Raw genomic sequence first — 6677 nt, 5'->3', positions numbered from 1 at the left:
AGCTGAAAGCGATGGCTCAGATGGAGATGGGGAAGCCTTCACCTACCGCCCCTTATATAGCCACCACCTCGCCGTTTCAACTTCCAGGGGCCAACGGTCGCATCCATTCGAAAACGTGTCGGTTCTAGAGCCATCACGGTGAATCAGGTAGTGACACATCACCAATGCAACGATCTGATCCAGGCGATCCAGGGCGGAAAGGGGGAAAGCCTCCGCATGCACAAAAGCCTTCATGCCTCAGAACCTAAGGGCTAGATTTTGAGGACAAGGCCCGCCAGCATCAGATCATGCCCTCAAGGGCGGGACTTTTGGGACACGGTTATGAGTCACAGAGGCTCTGAGGATTGTAGTAGCATCAAGAACTAACGATTAACCATGTTCTATGAGCATTGTGTAGGGAAAGAAGGGTAGAACCTCCGCCTGGTCGGACACCCTGAGCGAAGGTCCAAAAACTACGGCGAAGGCGCCCGGATGTAGCTGAAGGCGAAGGCTCGGACGCTGTGAGCGAAGGTCCAGCTACTGCGGCGAAGGCGCCCGGATGCAGCCAAAGGCGTAGACTCGGGCGATACCTGCGGAGGCTACAGGAGTTAGCGCGAAGGACCGGGTGAAGGTCATCCTAGGCGAAGGTTCTAGGAGCCAGGGGACTTCCTGTAGGGCAGGCGGTGACGGGCCGTGGGTTGCAAACGGACTCACGGTAGCGGCCCATCAAGCAAAGGTGGTCGAAAGAAGGCATCCAAAGTACCCCTAGCAGTTTGTATTAGAATAGAAATATTCCGACGATGTACTGTGACCGACAAGGGGTAGAATTGTAAAGAGTAGCCTTAGTAAGTAGTGCTCTATTAAAGGGGAACTCAATTTCTGTACAAGGGGTTGGGGGATACATTTATGAAACCCTAATCAGGCTCAGGCCCACTTTCCGTCTTTCACGCCTTCGCCCAGGGCACTCGACCGGGCGAAGGCCTCCACTAGTCCTTTCTTGTCCCACTTGCTGGAAACCCAGCAGTTTTATAGCGGATTATTGGATCTTAAGTTCCAATTGTATATTTTAAATGTAGTAATAAACTATTGCATATGTCAATAATAATAACATCATAAAGTATATGTTTATAATATACTTATTTGGTGTTATAGATCTTTTTTATAAAATTTGTCAAACTTCCTATTACATTAGCAAGCAAAAAGCCTCGAACTGAGAGGAGAGATCTGGAACAAAAAGGAGAGCAGTGGCCTTATACTCTTAATGGTCTAGCCAATAGTAACAACTATGGAAACTGCACACTTACAACAACGACATACTCCCACTGTTTTAAATTATGTTTCACTTTGGTTTTGTCCTAAGTTAAACACATACTCCTGACTGTTTTAAATTCTGTTTCACTTTGGTTTTGTCCTAAGTTAAACATATTTTTATCTTTGATCAAATTTTGTAGAAAAATCCACCAACATCTAAAACATCATTTTTATTAGATTTTTCGTGCAATATGCTGTCTGATATGTTTTGATAGAGAATTTATTTCAACTTGTAGATATCAATATTTTTAAAAAAAATGTCAAGTTTAGAGAAGTTTAACTTAAGACAAATCAAAGTGAACTATAATTTGGAACGAAGTAATAGTTAGTAAGATGTACAGATTGCACTACCGGATACAGGATCTTTGCCAAGTGCCAGGGGCACTCGGTGAAGTCCAAAAAACACTCGATAAAGGGTTTGCCGAGTGTTACACTCGGCAACCCTGTATCGGCAAACGTTTGTTTGCCGAGTGTTTTTTGTCGGGCACTCGGCAAAGACGTTGCCGAGTGTCCAAAAAACACTCGGCAAACTTTTTTTCAAAAAAAATAAAAAAAGACATGCCCGCACCACCAGCATCGCCGCCGCCACCACCATCCGCGCCGCCGTCCCCTCCGCCGCATGGGGTGCGCCGGATCTGGAGCTCAAGGTGGCGGAGCTCGCCGGATCCGCCACCCGCCTGCCGAATCTGGAGCTCGAGGTGGTGGAGCTCGCCGGATCCACACTGCTAGGTCGGAGGGAGCTCGTCGGAGGGAGAGAAGAGAGAGGGCGCGCAGGAGATGACGTAGAGCTGAGGTGGAGGAGGAGCGCCGCATCGCCGGCCCGACGCCGGTGGAGGAGCGCCGCCATCTCGCTCGCGCCTGCCGGATCTGGGCTGCTCCACGCCGGATCTGGGCTGCTCCTCGCTGGGGCGCGCCAGATCCACCGTCGGAGCGCCACCGGAGTAGACCTCCACCACAGGGAGACGCGCCGTTGGAGCAGGCCTCTGCCTGGCTCGCCGACTGCCGCCTCCATCCCGAGAGAGAGAGAGAGGAGAGAGGAGAGAGGGCGCGGGCACGGCGGCGCTGGAGATCCGCCGGGAGGGAGGAGGAGAGGAGGAGAGAGAGGGCGCAGAGGAGGAGAGAGAGGGCGTAGGCGGATCTGGGGAGGGAGGAGGAGAGAGGGCGCGGCGGCGCTGGAGATCCTCCGGGAGGGAGGAGGAGAGGAGGAGAGAGAGGGCGCGGAGGAGGAGAGAGAGGGCGCAGGCGGATCTGGGGAGGGAGGAGGAGAGAGGGCGCGTGCGCGGTGGAGATCCGCCGGGAGGGAGGAGGAGAGAGGGCGCGGCGACGCCGGAGATCCGCCGAGAGGGAGGAGGAGAGAGATGGGGCGGGTGGTTCTAGGGAGGGAGGAGGAGAGAGAGGGCGCGGGCGATTCTGGGGATGGAGGAGAGAGGGCGCGGGCGCGACGGAGATCCGCCGAGAGGAGAGAGGACGCGGCGGCACCCGAGATCCGCCGGGAGGGAGGAGGAGAGAGAGGGCGCGGGCGGTTTTGAGGAGGAGAGAGAGGGCGCGGCGGGTTAAGTAGATTTTTTTGTTGTTTGCCGAGTGAGCAAAGTTTTTTTAATTATTTTCTTCTTCTACTTTTTTTGCCGAGTGTTTTGGATCTGAGCACTCGGCAAAGTTTTTTTTCATTTTTTTCTTCTTCTTTTTCAGAAAAAAGATTTTATTTTTGTTTGCCGAGTGTATTTTTTTAACACTCAGCAAACCACCTCTTTGTCTAGTGTTTTTGTCTTGATCGACACTCAGCAAAACGTCCTATTTGCCGCGTGTTTTTTTTTTTTTTTTTTTGCCGAGTGTTTTTAGCGCGACACTCGGTAAAGAACTTGTTCGCCGAGTACCCGAAGAAATACACTCGGTAAATAAAAAAACACTCAGCAAATTTAAGGATTCCGGTAGTGTTGGCATTTCCCTGGGCAGCAAGTATCCGGTTAAAGCGTAGGAAACGGGGGATACATGTGTCTTTTTTTCTTCAGTTACTGTCTATAAGAGGCGAGCTGCAGGAGAACTGGACAAACCATTTGCCAATTTTCCTGAAGGATCCGCTGGCACAGGGGCCGCCCTCTCCACAATCTGTTTTCGTATGAAGTCGTGGAGCCTGCCAGACAGCATCTGTCTCACCTTCTCAAATGCCATTTCCAGGTTGTCGAGCTGCACGTGAAGTAGTGAAAAATTAGGCTGATGTTTGAGCTTTTAGGCATATATACTGTTAACAAACAATTGTGCTATATGCATTACAGGCTAACCAAAACCAGCTTATGCAACTAATGCATGATGTGTCAAGGGGATAGGGATAGCACAGCATATGGAGAGTGGAGAGCACTTGCCTGCTCTGTGGCATTGATATTGTACATGAAGAGCCCGTGGTACAGATCGAAACTGTCACTTACGGTGTTCTTGGTCTGCAAGGTTAGTAGTAGGCGATAAGAGCCCCTCGTCTAAGCAATCAAGAATGGACAAGACCATGCCATTCACCACTTACAAGTTGCAGCAAGGTCTCATAACCCTTGGTGTTGATTGGGGTTGACTTGAGGTTCAGCTGTGATAAAACCCTGCACCAAATAACATGAGTTATCTATAGCATGACGCTAAGCAGGCAGAGATTGGAAACAATTTGGAGTAATATATAACTGCAAAAACATTCCAGATATGAAATGTAATGTGGCTGACCTCCCAATTGTGTGCGTGATGAATTGACTTCCCGCGGCGTAGCGATCATGCTCCGCGCATGACATCACCATCCTACATCCCTACAAGAATCGTTTAGAACGAAATGAAACACAAAATAAATCCACATGTTCAGTTTGTCCTGACCCAAAATTACTCCCACAAATGGTCCACTGTGAATGAACATCAAACCAAAGAGATCAAAAGTCCCGGTAGAATTACCTACCTCCTGTTCAAATATGCTCAAGAACTGGTCGCACTTTGCCGCCTGATCCCCGTCTTCCGTGACACGGACCTTGTCAAAGACGAAGGGAAGCTTGCCCCAGCCATGTTAACCGCTCTCCGGCCCGAACATCGGGTGTGTACAGATGATCCCAAATCCGGGTGGGAGAACCTGCCAGATTGGCAATGTATCAGTGTATCAACAATCCTCATTCCGGATTCCAGACACAGCAATGCACCATTCATTGTAAGTACAGTTGGTAAGTCCAACATAAGGGTTAACGTCTTTGTTGTCGTCGTCACCCAGAAATTCAGAGAAAATCAAGTAACGAATTCTGGACCACGGAATAGGCGTAGGGGTGTTGATACATAGAGCTAAGGGCATCCTCAATGTCAACATTCAAATAGGTAGCTAGATTGAGCTTAGAAATAATAAAAAAAGGACACTGTGTTAGAGAATTATTTGAGCTGTGAGAGTTATTTCTAGGATAGCTATCTAGAAGTCGCTAGCTATTTGATCTCTCCGCCTCGTAGACAATAGAATTTTTCCTACACTAACTGCTTGAGAACCATTGGGTTAAACATGGGCTAATAAAAGCTAATGGGGCTGATTGGTGGATACAGCCCATTGGCTATTATCACAGGCTGCGATCCAAACGGCCGCATAGTATTCGCCGCCGTTCACCAACATCAACTCAGCTCCCAGCCATCAAAAGGTAGGTAGGTGTGTGAAAAGCCTGGTTAACGCTGTACCAGTAATTAGAGTGCTTTGATTGCTGCAGTACGTACGGTACGACATTGTTACCTCTAGGAGGAGGTTGCGGGGAAACTCCTTGACGGAGAGCACGTCGGCGACGATGGTGTCCGGGCGGAGCTTGTGGAAGGGGATGGCTCGGACGACGCCTTCCGTGGACACGATGGAGCTGCAGATGAGCAGCACGTCCGGCTGGACGCTCCTGAAGAAGCGAATGTCATGGTGGGCGCAATAGTCGGAGTAGTCGGATCTAGAGGCCGCCAGCACGGCGTGGCCCTGCCGCTGCACGCCGCCTGCGATGAACTGCCCGAAGTTGCCGAACCCAACGATCCCCACCCGCAGCGCCGTTTTCGGGACCGCTGCTGCAGATGACGCCGGCGGCGAGTCGCCGCTGTGGCACGGTATCGGAACGGTCTGCCGGTGCTGCTCCATCGGTGGGGCTTCGCCGGCGCCGTGGCAGCGGCGGGCGGCCTGATCGGACGGAGCGCCACAAAGGCGCAGAAGTTTGGGATGTCGCGGCGCAGGAAGCAGGGGTAGCCAGAGCTAAACGCCGCGGCGGGGAAACAGCCGAGGCCGGCGAAATGGCGGAGGGAGCTGACCATCCGTCTGATCGACTGCTGGCTGACAGTACCACGGTCCGCGTGCGTGTGTTTCTTTGCAGGTACGTCTGATCGACGATTGGTGCGTCGTGGGCTCGTGGCATTCAGAAAGCGCGGTTGGTGACGAGTCAGGTGACTAGTAGGTGACGCTTCTCCGAGTTTCCGAAGGCGCGGAGTTTTTTTTTTTTTTACAGGTAAATTAGTTTGCACCTGATATTCTTTTTCTGTTCTTTCTACCCGAGCTTGCAACCGGTATGTAGAGCGGCAGCCGGTCTCTGTATTTGATCCTTCTCGTGTGCAAATTTAATTAAAAAGTTTTAACCAAAAAATTTAAGCTCATACAAAAAACGAACATTCACTTTATATTTGACACACTTCATGTTACGTGGAGGCTCCTTCAGATCCTAGTCGTAGAATAGAGACGTGCAACAACTATTTTTATTTAATTACGCTAGCTAAAATTCGAACTCAAAACATCTATCTCTATCTCTAGTAGTATAACAAGTTGGGAAGGTCTAGCGTCCGGACGTCCAAATGGGTCGTCGCGTCACCTATGCCACTTCCGCGTTCGCATCATGTCCCATGCCTCGCGTACCGCATCCGGCCTAGCACCAGCGCCTGCGTCTGTGCAGGCTGTGCCCTCGCGCCGCATGGGGAAACCCACGTGGGTTGACCCACGGCTATGCTCCAGCAGCAGCGACAGCCACAAGCCGCGCCGTGCAACACCTCGATATGTTTTTTAAACATCCAGATGAAAATATTTGCAACATACATCTGAAACAGTTGAAACACTTGAAACATGTGTGTATAGACATAGCAACATATGCAACATCCAGATCTATTTTTGCAATATCCAGATGAAACACTTGCAACATAAATATGAAACGTATGAAACATAAACATGCGGGTAGAGCCATAGCAACACATGCAACATCTATATGGAACACGTGAAATATACGTCTGAAACATCTAAAATACTTGAAACATATGCTTGCAACATATGCAACATCCCATATCTACTTTTGAAACATTCAGATAAAACACTTGAAACATAAGTTTAAAACGCCTAAAACACGTGAAACATGGCGTCACCAGCGACCATAGCCTACCTG

General features: G+C 50.0%; 1 pseudogene; it reads right to left on the bottom strand.

Moving 5' to 3' along the window:
• Window positions 1–3220: 3220 nt before the first annotated feature.
• On the bottom strand, window positions 3221–5575 carry LOC136529215 (arogenate dehydrogenase 2, chloroplastic-like; annotated as a pseudogene).
• Between the last annotated feature and the right edge of the window lie 1102 nt (window positions 5576–6677).

The sequence above is a fragment of the Miscanthus floridulus genome, chromosome 19, assembly GCF_019320115.1.
Source record: "Miscanthus floridulus cultivar M001 chromosome 19, ASM1932011v1, whole genome shotgun sequence".
Lineage (NCBI taxonomy): Eukaryota > Viridiplantae > Streptophyta > Magnoliopsida > Poales > Poaceae > Miscanthus > Miscanthus floridulus.
The sequence above is the reverse complement of the archived record's forward strand: the minus strand, read 5'-3'. Positions and strand labels throughout refer to the sequence as shown.